The sequence below is a fragment of the Theropithecus gelada genome, chromosome 9 (genome assembly GCF_003255815.1).
Source record: "Theropithecus gelada isolate Dixy chromosome 9, Tgel_1.0, whole genome shotgun sequence".
Taxonomy (NCBI): Eukaryota; Metazoa; Chordata; class Mammalia; order Primates; family Cercopithecidae; genus Theropithecus; species Theropithecus gelada.
The window spans coordinates 87,384,444-87,407,790 of record NC_037677.1 but is presented as its reverse complement, the minus strand read 5'-3'; the positions used below and the strand labels follow the sequence as shown (position 1 = coordinate 87,407,790).

Here is a 23,347-nt window from a genome sequence, read left to right as displayed (position 1 = left end):
TGATGAGATGAGCTGTGAAATATTGTGGCTGAGTTTTTCAGTTTACCACAGTGAGTAATTGTCATGGGTTTACTGGTGTCTCCCCTTCATTTTTGAAGTCCTCAGCTCCAGTACCTCTGTTTTTGAAAACAGTTGTGACAGATGTGATTAGTTAAGAAGAAGTCACACTAAACTGTGGTGGGCCCTAATCCAATATGACTAGCGTCCTTATCCAAAGGGAAAATTTGGAAACAGACATGCACACAGGGAGAACACCATGTGACCCCAAAGGCAGAGATCGGGGTGATGCGTCTGCAAGCCAAGGAATGCCAAAGATTGCCAGTTTCTTAGTTTGCTAGGACTGCTGTAACAAAGTATAGCTGTCCCTCAGTATTCTGGGGGAATTTGTTCTAGGACTTCCCTCAGATACCAAAATTCATGGATGCACAAGTCTCTTATAGAAATGGTGCAGAATTTGCAAATAATTTACATATATCCTCCTGTATACTTTAAATCATCTCTAGATTATTTATCATACCTAATACAATGTAAACGCCACGTAAATAATAGTTATACTGTATTGTTTAGGGAATAATGACCAAAAAAAGTCTATACATGTTCAGTACATACACAACCATCAGATTTTTTTTCTGAATATTTTTGATCTGTGGTTGGTTAAGCCCCCGGATATGAAGGGCCAACTGTGCCACAACCTGGGTACTTAAATAACAGAAATTTACTTTCTCACAGTTCTGGAAGCTAGATGTCTGAGATCAAGGTGTCAGTGGGGTTTGTTGCTTCTGAGGGCTGTGGGAGAAAGATCTGTTTCAGGTCTCTCTACTTGTTTTGTGGATGGCTTGTTTTCATCTTGTGTCTTTACATCATCATTCCTCTGTATGAGTCTGAATCCAAATTTATTTTTCTTGTAAGGACACCATTCATATTGGAGTAGAGTTCACCGTAATGACCTCATTTTAACTTGATTAACTCTGTAAAGATCTTCTCTTCAAATGAAGTCTTATTCTGAGGTTTTGAGGGTTAGAACTCCAAAATATGAATTTTGTAGAGACCCATAACAGCTAGGAAACTATCAGGAACTAGGAGAAAGGCATAGAACGATTCTTCCTTACTGCCCTTAAAAGGAACCAATCCTGCTAATGTCTTGATCTTAGACTTCTAGCCTCCCGGCTGTAAGAAAACAAATTTCTATTGTGTAAATACCCTGTTTGTGGTACTTTGTTAAGGTGACCCTAGGAAATTAGATTGTAAACATAAGCAAAAAGGCAGTTTTTTAAGAGTTGAAACTCTAACTGGATATCAACTAAAGGTTTCACCACATTGACAATTTGAAGTTTATCACCCAGATGCCATTATTCAAATCTGTTAACACATAAAACTATTCCAAAAGTCAATTTGAGAGATTTTACACGTGTTAGTTACAAATACTAAGAATTTTCACGTTTCATACTTTTCCAAAATAGAAATTCAGACCATAATATTCTTGATTGTAATTTATATTCTTACACAAACATGAAAACATAAGTGGAAGCTGACAGTCAAAGACCAAAATGTTTAGGGATTAAAAAGGGGCTGTTGAACTTAAATGTAAAATCCAAAACTATAAAAACCCTAGAAGAAAACCTAGGCAATACCATTCAGGACACAGGCATGGGCAAAGATTTCAAGGCAAAAATGCCAAAAGCAATTGCAACTCAAGCAAAAATTGACAAATGGGATCTAATTAAACTAAAGAACTTCTGCACAGCAAAATAAAGTATAATCATAGTGAACAGACAACCTATAGAATGGAAGAAAAATATTGTAATCTATCCATCTGACAAAAGTCTAGTATCCAGAGTCTACAAGGAGCTTAAGCAAATTTACCAGAAAGAAAACCCCATTAAAAAGTGGGCAAAGGACATGAACAGACACTTATTAAAAGAAAACATTCATGCAGCGAAAAAAATAGGAAAATAAGCTCAACATCACTGATCATTAGAGAAATGCAAATCAAAACCACAAGGAGATACCATCTCATGCCAATCAGAATGGCTTATTAAAAAGTCAAGAAACAACAGATGCTGATGAGGCTACAGAGAAAAAGGAATGCTTTTACACTGTTTGGTGGGAGTGTAAATTAGTTCAACCATTGTGGAAGACAGTGTGGTGATTCCTTAAAGATCTAGAAGCAGAAATACCATTTGACCCAGCAATCCCATTACTGGGTATATACTCAAAGGAATATAAACCATTCTTTTTATAAAGATACATGCACACATATGTTCATTGCAGCACTATTCGCAAGAGCAAAGACATAGAATCAACCCAAATGCCCATCAATAATAGACTGGATAAAGAAAATATGGTACACATAAACAATGGAATATTATGCAGCCATAAAAAGGAATGAAATCATGTCCTTTGCAGGGACATGGATGAAGCTGGAGGCCATTATTCTCAGCAAACTAACACAGGAACAGAAAACCAAACACTGCATATTCTCACTTATAAATGGAGCTGAACGATGAGAACACATGCACACAAGGAAGGGAACACCACACACTGGGGCCTGTTGGGAGTGGTGGGAGAGAGAGCATCAAGAAGAATAGCTAATGGATGTTGGGCTTAATATCTAATTGATGGGGTGATCTGTGCAGCAAACCACCATGGCACACACTTAGCTATGTAACAAACCGATTTATCCTGTACATGTAACCCATAATTTTAAAACAAAGTTGAAGAAAAGAAAAAAGAAAGGGGGAAAAAAGAGGAGGCTTTTGGTAACACCAATCTAACTTAATTTAATAGCTGAAAAAAAAATGGCATTTAAAAGATTTATGGCCAGGTGTGGTGGCTCACACCTGTAATCCCAGCACTTTGGGAGGCCAAGGCAGGCAGATCACGAGGTCGAGAGATCGAGACCATCCTGGCCAACATGGTGAAACCCGGTCTCTACTAAAAATGCAAAAATTAGCTGGGCATGGTGGCACATGCCTGTAGTCCCAGCTACTCAGGAGGCTGAAGCAGGAGAATTGCTTGAACCCAGGAGGCGGAGGTTGCAGTGAGTGGAGATCGCATCACTGCACTCCAGCATGGTGACAGAGCAAGACTCTGTCTTAATTTTTTTTTAAATTATGATTTATCTAAAGCCAGGAAGTTAGACAGAGTGGTAGGTGATTTACTGGGACCCAGGCCAGGTAAATACTGTGATCTTGTTAACGTTAACCTAATGCTCTTTCAACTAGCTTCTCGCCTTTTTAATTCAATTCAGAAAAGTAATACTGTATATTTTAATTTCAATTTAGGGTTCATAAAGTTTTTTCTTTTTTTTTTCTTTCTTTCTTTCTTTTTTTTTTTTTAGACGAAGTCTTGCTCTATTGTCAGGGTGGAATGCAGTGGCACGATCTCGGCTCACTGCAACCTCTGCCTCCTGGGCTCAAGTGATTCTCCTGCCTCAGCCTCTTGAGTAGCTGGGACTACAGGCACGCACCACCATGCACGGCTAATTTTTTGTATTTTAGTAGAGACGGGATTTTACCATGTTGGCCAGGTTGGCTGCACTCCTGACCTCATTATCCACCTGCCTCAGCTTCTGAAAGTGCTGGGATTACAGGCATGAGCCACCGCACCCGGCCTAATGATTTTTAACATATCTATTTTCATCTTTGTTCTGAATACTAGGATTTATTGTCTCAATTTTGTAGATAAGAAAATTGAAGATCAAGATCACTCAACATAATCAATTTAAGTGACAAAGCTTGCACCCAGGTCCTCAGATTCCAAACTCAGTCTGCTTCCTACTACACTTCTGCAGCCTCCCTAATACTGAACAAAAGCATCTCAGAACTTAAAGCCGATTGGACCACAGAATCAGGTAAATCAGATCTTGCATTAAGTTGTGAAACCAAAGCTTCACTGTAAAAGCTCAATGATGAGTATCCTTAAAAACATTTTTTAAATAAAAGCAACCTTGTGCTTTCTTTGATAAAACAAACGATCAAAATACAATCTTCAAATTTCTGCCATGGATATGATGAGAGGTGTGTGGACTCTTATTTCATGACATGAAAAGGCAGCTATGATGGAGAATACTCCTCACCAGGTAGGGTTTTGAAACATTTTGTGTTTATGTGGCAGGCCAGTGTTACCCACTGTCGTCATAGTGTTGCCTTTTCCAAACTGTGAGATGGCACCAGTGGCTTCACTCCTCAGTTTACCAGAGTGCTCCAATCCTCAAGGGCTCCAGCTAAGCCAGAACTGTCAGTATTTTCTCACTTCTCATAACAGCATTATAGAGCTGGGTTTAATGAAGAGCGTGGTATACAGACTAGCAGACCTAACTTGGAATTCTGGTTCTTCCACTTGTTAGCTGGGACAATATTGTCTAGTTATTTATCTCTGTGAGCCTCAGGGTTCTCATCTATAAAATGTGAGTGATAACAGAGATCCTAGCACTATACTCAGCACATATTATTAATCTAAAGTATATGATTAGATGGAAGGCCTATCTAAATCAGTAAAGCAATTAGGGGAAGAGCACTGGACAATGGTAGTCATTGGTGTTCATTCTTCGACCACTTTGTGTACATCCCAGACCATTTTTGTTTTGGAAGTTGTTAACATATTGTATCCCTTTTACCAGCTAAAGGATCATGTTTTCCTTTCTGTTTTGGCTTCTAGGGAGCCAAAATTGGTGGCCTAACCATAATGGCATTGCACGACTGAAAGTCCTGTGGATTTTTGACCTGATGTTCCCTTTTGCTTGGTTGTTATTCTATTCAGTTTATATTTCTTCTGGGTCTAGTTTACATTCTCTGTTTTGTTAAATGGCTTCTTATTAGCTCTTTTAAATCCATTGTGGGACAAAATCAAGTATGTAACTGGGTTATGGAAGAATCTCAACTTCTTGGAGGACAGACATGAAACATTTTAATTTCTTTCACTACCTGTTCCCAAGTCCCAGTTACACTCCATCAAATCATTCTTTATGCTTTAACAACATCTTAGGTATAATTAACAACATCTTTCATGACGTTTGCTTCACTTTCAGCAGTTAAAATGTAGTCTGGGCGAGGCAAAGTGATTCATGCTTTTATAATCCCAGCATTTTGGGAGGCTGAGGTGGGAGGATTGCTTGAGCTCAGGAGTTTGAGATCATCCTGGGCAATATAGGAAGATCCTGTCTCTACCAAAAAAAAAAAAAAAATTAGCCAGGTATGGTGGCACGTGGATCCCATGTAGTCCCAGCTATTCAGGAGGTTAAGGTGGAAGGATTGCTTGAGCCTGGGAGGTTGTGACTATAGTGAGCTGTGATTGTGTCATGGCACTTCCTGGGTGACAGAGTGAGACTCTGTTTCAAAAAAAATAAAGAGAGAGAGAGAAAGGTCTGGTACAGCACAAAACTTCAATCTCCTATGTTTTCAAAGCCTCTCCACTCCTCAGGGCTCCCACTCCCTCATTGGGTTGGGGTAGGGAAGAGGGAAGGAGAAAGAATCAACTTGTTTTTAATGGCTACTGAGGAGCCAGCACACTCTAGCCAATGTCCATGCCCCCAGTGTGACGGAGTTCATGCAGCAGTTCTTTGGAGACCCTTAAAGGCCCTTTCCCCTCCCTTGCTGCCTAATTCCCTGACCAAAAGATCCAACTCCAGCCCCACCTCACCTGCTTCCCTGCTCCCCGCCCACCTCTGCTCCACAGGGGCCCTGTGTGCAACATCCTCTTGTTGTAGTGCATCTTCATCAAGAGACAACCCTCCTGGGTGGGATAATAGCAAGATGGCTCAAGTCAGCTCCCTGTGATGCCCTGTGTCCACTGGTCCCATGGGAAACTCATGCTCATTGTCACACCCAGTGGTAGGTATGCAGCTGCTGCACCACCTGTCTCCACCTTCACGTCTCTCCAAGTCTCTGATGCAGATGCAGAAGAGCAAGTCTGCTGTGGATACCCAATCACGGGAAGGATGACCATCTCTCAGACTCCTCTTCTTCTGCCTGTCTTTTTATATAGTGGACAGTGTTCCTCAGTGAGGGTCACACCATCTCCTAGGGACATTTTGGAAATATGCAGAGCTGTTATTGGTTGTCACAGTGATTGGGGGATCTTCCGATACTTAATGGGCCAGGGATTCCAGACATCCTGCAACGCACAAGACAATTCCACATGGAGAACCAACTCACGTTTACCCATCTTTCTGGTGTCCTCCCAGACATTTTATAATGACATAGGCCTATAACTCAATTCCATTTTATGTAAAAAACACAAGGTATTTTTGTATAGCTTTGATATACATTGAATTTTCCAGAAACATAACTACCATGTAAATCAAGGGAAGATTATACAGTACTTGTTACTTTTGGAAACTTACCAAAGACTGTTCACCTTTCGAACAATCACTTCGCTGATGGCAAAGCCAGTTGTGCTGTTTAAGTTGTCAAAATATCAGTCTGCATTTTATCTGTTCAGTTGGCAAAAAGTCTATGTATAAAAACAAATTTATTTACCCATTGTTTCAATATGTATAAAGACAAAGTGTTGATGATATTCTACTTTATATTGACTTATTTTCTTATCAATGCAAACTTATTCATTACAAACAGGCCCACACCACTGACTACTTCGTTGTGTCTCCTAGAGTTGTGGTGCCCCAGGAAACACATATTATTTTAATAAGTTACCTCTCCTTTATTTATATTATCTCTATAAAGTTAGGGATTATATTGGCTTTGGGAGAAAATTATATACATATATAATTTTTTAATACAAAGTTTTATTGTCTATCCATTACATTTCAATTTGCAAATTGGCATTGCATGATATTTGTCACTAAATGAAGACCTGCAGTCCAATGGGTTTGATAGTCATTGATATAGACTGAGAAAGGAGGATGAAAGGGGTGATTACCTTTGCACCATCTCTTCCTTGTGATACAATTTTTATATCATCTCCTTGTGGTACAGTTTTTGGCCCCACATCTTACCATATGTGGATGCTGTCTTTGCTTTTTAGCTATAGGTCCCAGAGACCAAAACTAGGACAAGAAGACAAGTACCCCTCAATGTCTTGTGATAGGTATAAATTAGCTGATAATATTTGCTATTATTAATGTGCTGGTGATTTCGGGGAGGATATTGGGAATATGAGATAGAAAGGTGCTATTTTCCCTCTCAAGAATTCCAGTTCCTTCCTGTTTTATTTCTACTTTTCACTTTGTAATACATTAGTCACCAGGCCTATTTTATTACCTACTTTGGTTCAGGTACATTTAGTTCAATTCAGTTTACTCCAATTCCAGTTTGGGCAGAATCAATTGAGTTCCATAAGCATGTGTGCCAAGCCTATGTGGAGTAATATGAGGCTTCTACACGACTGAACAAGACAGTGTCATCAGTTGACCTTAGATGGTTTACAGTCTTGTGGGAGAGATGGGGTAGAATAAAACTCCTTCTCAAAGGCAGGAGGATTAGCTCAGGGCAGGGTTGGGAGAGGTCAGTGTTGGCAATGGTGAGAGTCAGGGAAGGAGAGAGAAAGGCAGGTGTCAGGGGAGGCTTAGCAGTCTTAAGTGGAAGCTACGTCTTGCACCAATCCCAGCTTTCTCTGTCCTCTCTGTTAAGTTTGCTCAACACCTTCTGTCCCCGATTCATAAGGGACTCTGGGACTTAGAGATGAGCAAGCATGAGCGTGGAAAAGCCTAAATCCCAGGTTTAAAGTACTATGAAAAGAGATCTGGACAACTTCTCAAAAGGCTGTTTTGTTCTGACTGTCATCAACTTTCTGAGAGAACCTGCAGAAGTCTCAGAATTTCTGAGTTAGGCCTCCATTTCCTTTTCTATAGAATTAAGGGGCTGCACTAAATAGATTAGAGATGACATCACTGTGGCAAGGATGCTGTCACTCCTCATGCTAGTGTAGGTGCAGACATGCTTAATCAATAGCGATACTTTTTCTTTTTCTTTTTTTAAGTTCTCTTTTGGAGACAGGGTCTTGCTGTGGTGCCTGGCCTGGAGTGCAGTGGTGCTTTCACAGCTCGCTGCAGCCTCCATCTCCTGGGCTCAAGTGATCCTCCCACCTCAGTCTCCTGAGTAGCTGGGACTACAGGCGTGTGCCACCACGCCTGCCTAATTTTAAATTTTTGTAGAGATACAGTCTCACCATATGGCATAGGCTGGTTATGAACTCCTGAGCTCAGCCAATCCTCCAGCCTCAGACTCCCAAAGTGCTGAGATTATAGGTGTGAGCCACCATGCCTTGCCTGTGACACCTTTTTTTGCTGAGTCTTACTACTTCCTAGGACTATTTTCTCCCAAATAACACCACAGGCCAGTCATGATCAATTGACCAGAGTTGGCTCAGGAGCAGGAGCTCAAAGGGCACTGAGTAAGGAGTCAAACCCTTCTTAGGCCCAAGTCTTGGCTTGGTCAGTTAACAGTTATGAGACCTTGACCAAGTCAGTTAACCAACTCGGGTGTTAGTCTCTTTTTCTGCTAAAATGGAAACAATAACCTCTAAGTCACAGAGTTTTAGAAAAGATCATCTGAGATCACAGATATCAGGCTTTGCAAATGGTATAGGGTTGGACCAATCTAAATAGTTCTTGCTACTCTATGGTCTCTGTAACATCCCGTGCAGGATTTACTATATAGACTTACTGTACAGGCCCAGAGGAGAGTAAGCAGGCTATCCATCTAAGACATTTGTTGCCAATTTTCTGCCAGTTTTCAGTTCATTTTCTCTCTCTAGTTGGAGTCAGAGTAGCGAGCCTGGCATGAGGCAGGTATTTGAACACACAGACTATAAGGCCAGCGGACTTGGGTTTGAATCCAAGATCTCTTCCCTCCTAGCTGTGTGATTTTCAACAAACCACTTTAACACATGAGGCTCAGTTTCTTCATCTGTAATATGGGGGAAAATAATAGATTTGCATTAAAGAGTTACTGGGAGATTTAAATGGGCACATTGAATATTTATCCCAGGGCTTGCCATGTATTGTAAGTGCTCAGTAAATGGTACCAAATAGATTGGGTTGAAGGAAAAGTTCCATTACAGTGTTTAGAATTTGTCCTGGGTGGAAAGTTTTACACCCTACGTAACCTTTCCAGAAGATGTTTAGACCTTTTGTAATAATTTCAAGAGTCGGCCGGGCGCGGTGGCTCAAGCCTGCAATCCCAGCACTTTGGGAGGCCGAGACGGGCGGATCACGAGGTCAGGAGATCGAGACCATCTTGGCTAACACGGTGAAACCCCGTCTCTACTAAAAAAATACAAAAAACTAGCCGGGCGAGGTGGCGGGCGCCTGTAGTCCCAGCTACTCGGGAGGCTGAGGCAGGAGAATGGCGAGAACCCGGGAGGCGGAGCTTGCAGTGAGCTGAGATCCGGCCACTGCACTCCAGCCTGGGCGACAGAGCGAGACTCCGTCTCAAAAAAAATAATAATAATAATTTCAAGAGTCATGAATTTAAGGGAAAGGCATCTCTACTTTTCTGGCTTAGACTCCCCTACAAAATAAAGCATGAAAAAAGGAAACATGGAAAAATGGAGCTGAACCCTTGCCATTCTGCTCTCTAGCCTGTCTTTCTGCCGTGCAGCTGCAGCTGTCTTCTGTGACCAAAGTTGTTGCGGCCCATTCTGAAGATTTTCTGCAGTTCTAGAAGAATTCAGTAAAGAATGAATTCCCTAAAAGAATTCCATGAAGGAATGCTTAATTAATCAAAGCTCTTTAATCAAAAAGTTATTTCCCCACAGGTTGGTTGAAAGTTTCTCAGCCAGTCTTTTGCTCAAGCATAACCCTGGAAAAATACTTCTCAGGTGGGTTAAATCTCAGGCAAACAAAATTATCCTTTATCCTGCACTCTAAAGAATAAGAAATTGTAGTATTCTAGAAAGTTCTTGGCATTAGCCACAGAAGGAAATTATAGGAATTCTTGACATTTCAGAACTTTGATGTGGCAATTTCTTTGAACATTCTTTTAAAAGGAGAGGTTTTTTAAAGACATTTCAATAGTTTCATTGTTGTACCTGAGCTTTCCTTATCCAGAGGACTTGCTCTGATTATCTGAGTGATACTAAGGAAAATGGTTTCCCTTCCAGTAAGGGCACAGCAAAGTGATTATAACAGAGACATGAATGTAAATTGCTGTGGGATAGAAAATTGACTGTATTGTAAGTGGCAACTGAAAGCAGAGAGCCTTTGCTGCCTTTTATGAACGGGACTCTGGCTGAATCACTCTGTCTCTTCCTGAACTTAAGTGTCTGGATATAAGGTGGGCCAGTGTTTGTGACAGCTCTGAGTTTCCCAACGACTGTGCTGGGGGCGAGCATTGCCTAGCTGCGTGATCTCAACTCCGCATGAAACCCATGACCATATTTGGGCCTCCTTAATGCTCACTCCATCAATAGAAAATGCATCACAGCAGCAAGGGCAGCAAGCACCACCAGAGTAGAAGAAAGGCAAAAGGAAGGCAGGGAGATGGAGAGAGAAAGAAAGAAGGGCAGACATACACTGAGACCCATGGAGAGATGCTCAGAGAGAGACAAGACGTACCTAGTTGCAGACACAAAGGAAATGAAACAGAGGCAGACAGCTAGACCAGAGAGAGGAGGAAGTGAAGAGACAATAAAGAGGGAGAGATAGAAAGACCAAAAGTAGTATCTCTCTGTCTATCTATCTGTCTGTCTATCTATCTTCTATTATCTATCTATCTATCTATCTATCTATCATCATCATCATCATCATCTAGCTAGCTAGCAATCATCTATCATCTATCTATCTATCTCTCTGTGTATCTGTCTGTATTAGTCCGTTTTCATGCTACTGATAAAGATATACCCAAGACTGGGAGGAAAAAGAGGTTTAATTGGACTTACAGTTCCACATGGCTGGAGAGGTCTCATAATCATGGCAGAGGGTGAAAGACACTTATTATATGGCAGCAGCAAGAGAGAATGAGGAAGAAGAGAAAGTGGAAACCCCTGATAAACCCATCAGATTTTGTGAGACTTACTCACTATCACAAGAGTAGCATGGGAAAGACCGGCCCTCATGATTATCTACCTCCCGCTGGGTCCTTCCCACAACATGTGAGAATTCTAGGAGATACAATTCAAGTCGAGATTTGAATGGGGACACAGCCGAACCATATCACTATGTATCTATGTATCTATGTATCTATGTATCTATGTATGTATGTATGTATGTATCTATCTATCTATCTATGACTTATCTATTATCTAACTATCATTTATCTATCTATTTTCTATCTACCCATTTAGATATACATAAATATATCTACATGCATGTTTATTCAACCCATTCACACACCAAAAAACTTGCTGGCCAGCGACCTAGTAGGGTCTCAACTCCACAATTCCCCAGAGTTCGTAGGTATGCATTTGCTTAGGATATAGAACATAAGGTACTAGTGAGCTCAGCTGCAACAACTCCCTTTCAAGAATAGGGTTCATGCCTCAGTACATCTGACAAAGGATCTGGAAGAAAAAAGCCCTCTTTGCTTGGAAAATTATTATCCAGTACTTCTAACCAATTCCTTATGTCTAATTTAGACTTTTCAGAATTAAAAAATGCTAGATTAGCCCTTAATAGGTTTAGGTTTTTCTTTAATATCAACTCAAATTATGAGAAAGATATTTCAAAACCCAGGTTCCCGGTCCATTCCTTCTCTGTCATTGGCTTCCCTGGCCCCTTTGCTCCACTAACCCAGTCCACACTGGAGATGAGATTTGTTTAACAACTGAGTACTTTAGAGTGTTTTAAGTGCCTTACTTTTGTTTGCTTTTGAAACAGTCTCACTCTGTCACCCAGGCTGGAGTGCAGTACCTAGATCCTAGCTCATTGTCACCTTGAACTCCTGGGCTCGAGTGATCCTCCCACCTCAGCGTCTCGGGTAGCAGGGACTACAGGCATGCACCAACACACTCAGCTAATATTTTATTTTATTTTTGTAGAGATGAGGTTTCACTATGTTGCCCAAGTGGTCTTGAGCTTCTGGCCTCAAAGGATCCTCCAGCTCTACTTCCCAAAGCTCCAACACTGGCCAGCACCTTACTTTTGCTAGAAATTTTATCTTACCTGTGAGAAGCTGTAAGCTGCATCCTCACTGTCTTGCCTAAAACATGGTAGATATGAGTTGAAATGAAGTAACTGGTTTTATTTCTGTCTGTATTTCCATTTCTGGCAGGAAAGGGTTCAATTTTTGGCACAAATTCCTTTCCTGGATTTATGCCCACAGTCCTGGAAGAGTTTAGCTATCAATCTCCCAAAATTTGATTGATTTGTCATTTTCTGATGCTGGAATGAGTTTGTTAGAGGAAATTTATGAACACGTTACCCTAACTGGCAAGAGCCTTGAGTGTGGAGGATTTCCTGAAGAGACACTCCAAGAACCTTCTGTGGCTTTTTGTTTTTCCTTTGGATGTGGTACGATTTTTATGGTCTATTTGTTATAATGCTTCCCTGACGTAAAATACTCATACAGCATAAATAACCTCTCCCTGAAATACTTAGAATCTTTCCAATCTGGAAGTCTGAGCTTAAGCTCCCTGCTTTAAATACACTGCAGACAAATTATCCACTGGAAGAGACAGCAAGTTCCTATCAGGCCAAAACAGTACTTTTTACTATATTTACCCATTCTTAGCATGCCTAAGTACACAGACTTGGTGTTTAGATATTTCGATGCTATGTTGTTTATTGCACAAAAATTAATTATTAGTATAACTTCTTGTTGGATTATGTCTTTCAATCTTCTTTTTCCCACTTAGTGTTTTTTGCTTTGAATTTGATTTTGTCTGGCACTAATATTGCCCCTTCTGCATATTTTGGCAGCATTCATATGGTATCTCTTTGTCTATTCCTTTATTTTCAACCTTCCAGTGTCATCCTGCTATATCTCTTATAAATGGCATATATTTTTATTATTTGTATTGTTTTATATCAGATAAGAGTATCTTTCTAAGAAAATTCATTCTTCTTTCATTTTTAGGGTTCTAGTTCCTCTCCCCAAAATTTATCATCTTAACCATTTTAAGTGTATATTTCAATTGTATTAAATGCATTCATAGTGTGCATCCATCACCATTATCCATGTCCATAACTCTTTTCACCTTGTAAAACTGAAATTCTAAACTCTTATAACTTCCTATTTCCCCCTCCCTCCAGTTCCTGGCAATCATCATTCTACTTTCTGTCTCTATGATTTTGAATACTCTAAGTACCTCATGTAAGTAGAATCATACAGTACTTGTCTTTTGGTTTATTTCACTTAGTATAATGGCCTCAAGATTTATCCATGTTGTAGCATATGTCAGCATTTCCTTCCTTTTTAAGGCTGAGTAGTATTCCATTGTGTGTAAATACCACATTTTGCTTGTTCATTCATCTGTCAATGAACACTTGGGTTTCTTCCATACTTTGGCTATTTTGAATAATGGTGCTATGAACATCGGTATGCAAATATCTGTTCAAGACTCTACTTTCAATTCTTTTGGGTATATACCCAGAAGTGGAATTGTTGGATTTTAAGAATATCTATCTTTTTTTTTTCTTTCTTCCTTTTTTTTTTTTTTTTTTTTAAGTCTCTCACTATCACCTAGGATGGAGTGCAGTGGCACAATCTCAGCTCACTGCAAGCTCTGCCTCCCGGATTCACGCCATTCTCCTGCCTCAGCTTCTTGAGTAGCTGGGGCTACAGGTGCCCGCCACCATGCCCAGCTAATTTTTTGTAGTTTTAGTAGAGACGGGGTTTCACTGTGTTAGCCAGGATGGTCTCGATCTCTTGACCTCATGATTCGCCCACTTCGGCCTCCCAAAGTACTGGGATTACAGGCATGAGCCACCGTGCCCGGCCAATATTTGTCTTTCAAAAGAGGCATTTAACTCATTCATATTTATTGATTTGGGTGTATTCTGGCCACTTTCATATTTTATACTTATTTATTTACTGATGTGTTCAGCAAATATTTTCTCCACATTTTTGTTGTTTCTCAGATGGAGGGTCTTTGAATTGTGGTTGTAACCATGGTGATGATGAATAACAGAAATACAGTTTTTGATGCCTTGTCTTGAAAAAAGGATACTTGTCTTGAAGTTAACAATGTCAGAAGTTGGTAAAGCCTCTTAGTAATGATGGCCAAGGGGGTTAGGCTTAGTCGTAATGGCATTTAACTGCAACAAAGGTGCTGTGGACTTGGAGTCATTCTGGACTTTGAAATGGCAACCCCCACTCCCCAACACACACACACTTGCTATGAGACCTTGACTATTTAACTAACCTCCACACTCACTGGTTTCCTCATTTGTATGAATGCCGGAGTGACTGAGGGGATTAACTGGAGCAACATGGGAAAGCACTTTCCACAATTCTAGGCTTATTGCAGCGTCTTAACAATGTCTACATAAAAATAACACATCTCTCTTGGTTTGTGGTTTGTTTCCTTTTCAGAACTGGGGTCTGGTTGGTATGCAGGAAAAGAAGGCATGTGAGCTATGTTATCTGCTTGTCATCACAAGAGGAACAAAGTGGCAGGCCATGGATTGAAACACATCCGGAGCATTGGGGTGGGCCTTGGAATTCCACAGTGAAGACTCCTAGATAAGGAAATGCCAAGGGTGGGGGCTGCTGAATAGCGTGGGCTTCCGCTGCCAGCCACAAGGTTCTTTTGGGAAGGCAGATGAGAAGGGAATGTGGCTTCCAGAGCCACCAAATAAGGAAGGACATCATCTTTCTCCACTTCATCCAAGTGTGAATGTCAGCAACCAGAGTCACTTACTCCATGCCTTCTCACTACCCACTAAATGTGATATTGGAAGGACCTAGGACAAGCGCTGAGCAAAGTGGCACAGTCAGGAAATTCTTATGGACAAATCAAACATTCCTTTAATTTTTCAATATGATTTCTAACCTCTATTTTTTTTCCTTTTCCTTCTTTTACCATACAGAATTTATCTGGAAAAGAGGACAGCTGTCTTTTAAAGGCAGGAGTTGCTCTAAACATCCCCAAGTTCTCGTGATCACAGCCCCGCCGCCCTTGCCCAGTGAGATTTGTCCAGGGTGGTGGGTCTGATCTGTAACTAACCCAAACTGACTCCCTGGGGAGCCATTCAGTTGTGCCTCCAGAAGTCATTTCCTTGCCAAACATTCCTTTTCAGGGAGAGGACCTTTTCATCCCCTGGTAAACAATCCCCAGCCTGCACAGAGCAGAGAGGGGTGTCTGTCCCTCTCCTCATTCTCCACTTAGTCGTGAGCTGATTCCAACCCCAGAGGCGTCAGTCTGCTCTATAAATTCCTTTGTGAAACCTGAGAGCCTTGGCGCTGAAGGAGAGCAAAGATCTTGGAGGGGTTACAGTTCCCCTCCTCCCTAAAATATCTGCTTGTGTTGGCAGCAAAAGAGTATGTTTTTGCAAACAGGCTCTTCCCTTTCTTATGAGAATTCAGTTTAGAAGCACTGCCAGGCTCCTTCTCAGTGAGAGAAGTAAGATCACCTCCCTTGCAGGTCTGCACAGGAAAGAGATGACATGCCTGGGGGGATTCGTCTAGTTAAAATAATCTGAGCCTCTTTCTCAACCAGTCACTATTAGAAGGGGCATGGTTGCCAGGAGGCAAGGAGTGCTAACCAGCCCTCAGCCCTGAGGTGCGGAGGCCAGCTCTTTAGTTTCAGTCACTGTGGTTTTTAAAATGGGAGAATGGAATGAAGGAAGGAGGGAAGGAAAGGAAGAGAGGAAGAGAAGAAAGAAGGGTGGGAGGAAGCAAAGAGGGAGGAAAGAAGAAAAGAGACCTTGAAAGAAAATGAGACAAGAAAGATAAAAAGAAAAAGAGGAGGAAAGAAGGAAACTTTCAGTTCATCGACCTTCAGCTGGACCAAGACCTCGCACAGCCACCCTGGTACCCTCCTCCTCCTCCATCAGCCTCCCAGAGCATTTGTGCTTTATTCATATTTTAGCCATTTCTTAATATACATGTTTCCTTAACCCTGGAATTTGGAAATGAGATAATAAATCATCAACTAGTAGAATCTTAGAAAACTCATCTTTTTAAAAACAGTATATTATTATGATGCCATTAAAGAAAATCAAATGAAGAAAGAAGCCAGTTCTTGCCTAATTGTAAGACCTTCAATTTCACCATTTGCATTATAATATTAAGTGGGTTCTAATGGATCTCACGATCCCTGAGGTTTGACATATATTCAAGCTTTCCCTTGTATACATGGGATGACTGAACCAGTGAGAGCTGACGGATGCCTACATTTTTACACTCTGATCAGAAACATCCCCATGCTATTTCCAGATTGATCGTGGTGTGGGGGGAACATGGGTAAGACATTCTGGCTGAGTGAGTCTTCTCTACCTAATCTTCTGCCCAGCTGCCTGCACCAAAAGCAGGTGCAGCTGAGAGGGCGCTGTCCACAGGAGCCTTATTCTGTAGCATTCCTGTGGCTCTCGGGAAGCCTCTGAAAAACGCTGATGTCAGGGTGGTGTGCCAGCAGGTTTGCCCACTCCTTGGCTTCTATCCCCTCTCTCCCTCTGACCCCATGCTGGGGCCACCTCCTTTTTTGTTTTCCATGTAAACACATATTTATTGAGTGCCTACTATGTGCTGGGGACTGCTCTCAGCGCTTGGTATACATCCGTGGGAGAGACAAACATCTCTTGCTTCGTGGAACTTACATGCTAGGGTATCTGTTTTACTAAAATGGTTTATTCACATTTAAATTTTGAGATATACAGAAAGTTGAATGAATAGTAGAATGAGCACCGTCACCTAGCTTAACCAATTGCTAATATTTTACAGTTGTACTCTCTTTCTCTCTCTCTCTTGTCTTTCTCTCTTTCTACACACATTCAACTTCTTTTGCTGAATCATTTGAAAGCATCATAGGTCATTCCTAAATACTTCAGAATACATCCCCTAACAATAAGGACATTCTGCTACCTTATCACAAAACCATCATCATGCATAAGAAAACCATCACTCAGTTAATAATATTGTCTAAAATACCTTCCATAGTCCTCCAGTTGTCTTCAAAAACATATTTTACAGCTTTTGTGTTTTGAACTACAGGATCCCACCAAGGTTCATGCTCTTTCATCTCTTTTAATCGAAGTGAGAACAATTCCTCACTTCTTTTTTTGTTTTGTTTTTCTAGTCGTTCACCTTTTTGAAGAGCCCAAAATAGTTGCCTTGTTGAATGTCCTACATTCTGGATTTGTCTGAAATTGGATTCAGGGTAAAATTTTGGATAAGAACATAAGCGATGGTGTGTATGGTATTTCTTGTTGCAGCACTTCAGGAAATGGATAATGTCAGGTTGTCCCACAGGAACAGACTAAACAAATCTGTTGAATGAGTAAGATAATACATATGTATAGAACCTCTTCAGGTGTCATTTGCTCCAATGTGTACAATTACAGATCTGGACTAGACAATGTGAAAACCCTTTTAATGGTCCAAAAGCCTATGTTCTGGAGAGCTTAACAATAGCCAGTTATGAAAAGGGTTTTGATCCAGTGGATGAAGGTAGTTCAAGTAAGATTTCAGTGGCAGTAATTTCACCTTTTAGCTTTTTTCCCTTTAACTAGCAAAAGTCATCATAAAAAATGCTCAATACGTGTTTTTGGTGATGATCATTCCTGAAACTAGAATGAGACAAACAGACTAAACTGCCCAGCTTTAAGCAAACCACAAGAAACTGTATTACAGTAAGATTTTAAATATGAGGATAATGACCAAGGGAGGTTTTAGTTTTTAAAGTAATAGGGTTCTACCTGCCTAACTCTGGCCCTTCCTGGTCAGGGAATGGACTCAATGACCACTCAGTGTGTTATTGGCCCTAAATTTCTCTGATTCTCAAAGAATCCATAGTTAAGATGTTCTGTGGCATTTTCCTTTTATTAGGAAACTCCAAACTAAACCAAGAAAATATTTTTTTCAGTACTTATTCTTGAAGTCAGAAATTGCATTTTTAAAATAATTTTCGTCTGCTTTAATAAATGGCTAAAAAGGTTAATGGATTTTCTTTCTATGTTTGTAGTCACAGAAGTACTTATCTCTCATTCCAAGTAGATGTCCTATGTAATTGGGTGTCAAGTAATTCCAAAGTTACATCAAAATCTTTTCAGAGCGTTACTATGACAATCAAACTTCCTTTTAAAAAATCATCTCAATGCAAACTCTCCATCAACCCACCGTCCATTGAGTGAAATTTAATCTCATGAAGTAAATTTGGCTTTTCAGAAAGTTGAGGGGTGGGAGGGGAACCATTATGCATTCATATTTTAACTGATTCTCCCACCCACACCCATTCTTCTTGAGGTTGTAATAGACGGGCCAGTTGTCCTTATCACAGTCCCAGAATGTTGATTGTTAGAGGCTCTGCCTTCCTAATGTTCTGGGAATCAGTGTAAGGGGCCTAAACAAGAACCCATTATTTGGGGAAATAAGAATGTGATAGAAAGTCACTGACAACCCTTCCTGGCCACTTATCACTACCTTGTCTATGGGGACAGATGCCAGCCTAGGCAAGAGCCTGGGCAGGGATTCTCAGAAGGGGAAGAAAGGGGACGAGGCCTTATAAAAATCTCTGTGGTCTTGGAAGGTTTGAAGAGGCATAATCAAAATTGCCATTACTTTTATTTCATTTTGACCCCAAGTTGATCTTCTTGAAATTTCTATCCATGTAACAGAGAGTGTGAAATTTTTATGTTTATCAAATGGGAGAATGTCTTAAAGATAGTGGAAATACTCTGGGCTAGCGAAAGCTTTATGGACCATTTCCTCTTTTAGAGGCATTGGAGAATCAACTTCACTGTCTGCAGTGATGCTGCAGTTATGAATGTTTATTTCTACCTTTTGATTCAGTGATTTTGAGACCTCAATAAAACTTTAGGGCCCTAGAAATCATTTTGTTCACAGCTCTCCTTTTATAACTTCAGGATTTGAAATGGTAAGAGGTGAGAGGACTTGCTCAAGGGAACACAGGGTAAAGCCAGGATTTAGAGGCAAGCCTCCCGATTCCTCATCTCATGTCCACCAGACCCACAAAACTACTGGCTCACCTTACTCTTCTTGGTTTGTGGCAGAAGCAGCATGTTATATTGTCTGTAGTTTTTGTTAAATACTTCAGTAAAACTGTGTGAATGCCATGAGGGCAGAGGCATTTGTCTTTTGAGAGCATAAGTATACCTCAGCTCTGGAAAAGTGCCTGACACAAAGTAGAGCTAAACACATATTAAATGAGTAGTGCAGGCACAGTGACTCATGCCTGTAATCCCAGCACTTTGGGAGGCCATGGCGGGAGGATCACTTGAGGCCAGGAGTTCAAGACCAGCCTGGCCAACATGGCAAAACCACATCTCTACTAAAAATACAAAAATTAGCTGGGCACGGTGGCATGCGCTTATAGTCCCAGCTGCTCAGGAGGCTGAGGCAGGAGAATTGCTTGAACCTGTGAGACAGAGGTTGCAGTGAGCCGAGATCGTGCCACTGCACTCCAGCCTGGACAACAGAGCAAGACTCTGTCTCAAATAAATAAAATAAAATAAAAATGAATACTAAATGGGTAAATTGTATGTGTGTGTTTCCCATGGTCTTAGCATAGGCAGAGTCTTCAGCAATCAAAATTCTGAGACCAGAATAACAATAGCTTGACTGTCCACTACAACTTCGAGAAAATACAAGTGTATTTAGATACATATTCGTTTAATTCTACACCCTCGAGCAGTATTCTCAACGCTGGGTGGAAATTAGAATCAGCTGGAAAACTTTAAAAAATACCAATTCCTTGGACCCTAGAGCAGAGATTTGGATTTCATGTGCCTGAGCATCAGCATTTTTTAAAAAGCTTCACAGAGGATTCTAAGATGCACCCAGCTTAGAGAACCACTGCTCCAAGAAATGTTTGTTCACACCTGAGAAGCCTTAACTCTGTGATTACAACTGTTGGGGTTAGTTAGCATTTGAAAGACGCTAATGAGCTGCTCCCACTCCAGTGGAGGTAATCCCAAGCACTTTACCTATCTTTACCTTTGAGTAGTATTGAAGGATTAATGGTTAATTAGCATTAGAAATGTTACCAATTATTTCTCATTGAAAGGAGAATTTGAAATATGTGGTTTGGTTAGAAAAGAATATGAGTCCTGCTGGGTCTCAGGTAAATATTTATTTAGCCCCATTATGTGTCAGGCACTTTTCTATGTCCTTGGAGTCCTAGGCCTACAGTGAGTGCTAGGAGTCCATATTTTGTGGTAGGCGGTATGTGGAGGAGTCTGTAGTCATCTTGAGTAGACTAGAAAATTAGCTGAAATATGCTGCTAGAATGTGGTGGTGGTTTCATTTGCTTCAAGTGAAACTTTTTCTTTTCTTTTTTTAAATAAAAAACATACAGCCAGGATCTCGCTATGTTGCCCAGGCTGGTCTCAAACTCCTAGGGTCAAGTGATCCTCCTGCCTTGGCCTCCCAAAGTGCTGAGGTTACAAGCATGAGCCACTGTGCCTAGCCAAGTGAATCTTTTGTGCTGGACACTGTCCAAGGGCCTAAATGGACAAAGGGTTGGGCTTCATGAGTTTACTGAATAGTCCATGTGGCCTTTTGTGCCTGTTGGCTGGCGTGAGTTCTTATGTGCGGCAGAATTTGCACTGAGATACATTATTTACTGTAACAAGGCACGTGCTGTAAGGTGTGGAGGTGAGACCTACAGCCTTCACCTACCTCTAACGTTAGGAGGCCACTGATATCCGCAAAAAGTAACCTACTGTGGGCAGCCCAACTGTGTTAGGGCAGTTTGTGCTCTTTTTATCCAGAGTCCTGGGCAGAAGGACTTTAGTCTTGACTTTGCCTTTCCAGAGGAGATGAAGGCAGGTGCCACAATCCTGTTGAAAATGTCTCCAGTACTTTTCTGCTTTTCAAATACAGGTTATTCCATTCCAACATTGAACCTTATTTGCTTCACTTTTGTGACCTTCCTTTGGCATTTTCAAACATGTAACTGAGCCATGGCTTGCCGGTCAGGCTAAGTCAGCCACTTCTCTGGGCCAAGGAAGGTGAGTAACAGCTGGGTCTGGGAAGGCTATTAAAAGGGATGGCAAAATGAGCAATTGTAAGTACAACAGTAGAACAAGGAGGTTTCCAAGTCAGAATCTGGCTACAGCCCTTGGAGCACTTCCTTTTAGTATCAAGGTGGGTGTTCTAAGGACAAGGAGTGTTAATAACAATACAGTTTTATGTGCTATAAAATGCCTTTTTAAAAAATGAAAATGCCGATTATAAAAAACAGCCCACATGTCCACAAATAAGAAAGTGGTTAAATAAGAAATGGTACGTCCATACATGGAAATTCATGCAGTTGTTTAATTGTTTAAAATAGCAAAGATAGATTTGTTTGTGCTGATAGGAGACAATCTCCAAGACACGGTTACTGGGTGAAAAAGAATCAAGTATCAAATCAACAGTGAGATCTCAACTAAGTAACATTCTCTGTGCTATTTTTAACAATAATGTGTCTATTATATAGTTAAAATATAAGAATGAAAAGTTGGAGTAGAAGTAGAATGTCTTGAACTTCATATTTTATACAGAAAGATAAAACTGCCCTTGGACTTGGAGCTGAGCTATGGCACATGGATCTGGGTGGGGTCGAAGCACCTCTTTTAATCCCTAGGTGACAGCAGTAAGCACTTTAGGTGCTACTGCTCTGCTTCTCACTTTCTCCAACTATAACCATGGTCATAGTCTAGTCACATGTCATGTCACCCACGTGATCCCGAGGGGAGTGGGAGAAGGCTCATGGGGTGACACTGGAGAAGCTCAGGGAAGCTTTCTTTCCTCTTTCTGGTTGGAGATGGGTGATGCCAAGTTGCTTCATGATTGTAGAACTGACTAGGACCTTTATTGTTTTAATTCATCTGAGTAAGGATAGATGATGTCCGGATCGAGGCTATGATAAAGCCAAATACACAAATGTCAGAATTTACACCACTGGGTGAACTTTTATGGGAAGGATACTCCTAAAAACAAATGACAGAAAACTCTCCGGCAGGGGAATTTTGTTCTCAACTTTGATAAATAAGAATGATTTGAAAATACAATGGTTGTTGTTTTTGTTTTGTTAGAGAGCTAAAGGTGCCCAGAATCTCTTTTCAAAAAGCAGATTCTCTCATGTTTTTTCTTTATTTGTTGTCATATTCTTTTTACATCTTCTGACCACTTATCCTCAAGCTGTACCTCTCATGTTTTATGACAAACTGAATCAACATGGGAAAAGGTTGAACTGGCAGTGATTTCACCAGCCCTGACATCCTTGCATCCACCAGCGTGCTCCTTTAAGTTCAGCTCATTCCGTCAAGTCATCTTCAAGTGTCATCCTGTGCGAAGTTTTCTTCAAGACTTCCTGGAGCCTCTCTCTAGAATCAGCTAGGTTTCAAGGGATAATTAAATGACTGGAGAAAGAAAAGGGCTTGGTAAGCCTCCCTGCCCACTTTCACTTGCATTCTTTGAGGTGATTGAAACAGTAAAGAGCCTTTTAATCAGTTCTGGTTGCATCCTGAGTGGGTCTAAGTGAGACTTGCCCTTGGAAATCTGTTGGGCTCAATGATTGTGTGCTTCGTTCCATGGAATAAAAACTCTTCAACCTAGCATTCACCAACTAGCTATGCATCTGCAGCAAGTTACTTAACGTTTCTGTGCCTCAGCATCCTCTCTGTAAAATGAGAGCATTACTCTTGCTCCAACTTTGAGGGCACGGACAGCTCTAGGATTTCATATCCAAGACCCTTAAACATCCCACAGTCCTTCCCCTAAAGACTTCTCCTCCTAATACTTCCCCCAGTCTGGGTCAGGCCTGGAACAAAAAGGCATAAGAAATGGTAGAAAAAGTGTCCATGACTACTTCTGACTTAGATGAAGAGACCAATGAAAATAGTAATGACTCTGCTTGCTTCAGCAGGGCATATACTAAAATAAGAGCTATACAAAGATTAGCATGGCCCCTGTGCAAGAATGACACACAAATTTGTGAAACATTCCATATATTAAAAATAAATAAATAATAAAGAAAAAAGGAAAAAAAAATTAAAAAGAAAATAGTGATAGCTGTGTCCATCTCAAAGAAAAGCCCAGGAGATTTCCTTTAATTAACCCCCTTTTAAGATAGAACATTAGGAGATCAGAACATATGATGCAGGAGGTACTGGGGGGGTGGGTCCCTCTTTGTCAGTGTTTTGTCTTGGGGTGGGGAGTCGATGTCTTCTGAAAGTTCCAGAAACACCATCAACTGGCTGAGCATTCAAGGGGGAAGAGGAGAATGGCAGCCACATTTGTTGATTGGATAAGTCTGGGGAGAAATAGACACACAAAGATCAAAC

General features: G+C 40.9%; 1 non-coding gene across 1 annotated transcript; it reads left to right on the top strand.

Annotated features, from left to right (window-relative positions):
• Window positions 1–22,915: 22,915 nt before the first annotated feature.
• Window positions 22,916–23,017, top strand: LOC112632232. Its single transcript, XR_003121301.1, has one exon. It is a non-coding gene; the product is annotated as a U6 spliceosomal RNA (small nuclear RNA).
• Window positions 23,018–23,347: the final 330 nt, after the last annotated feature.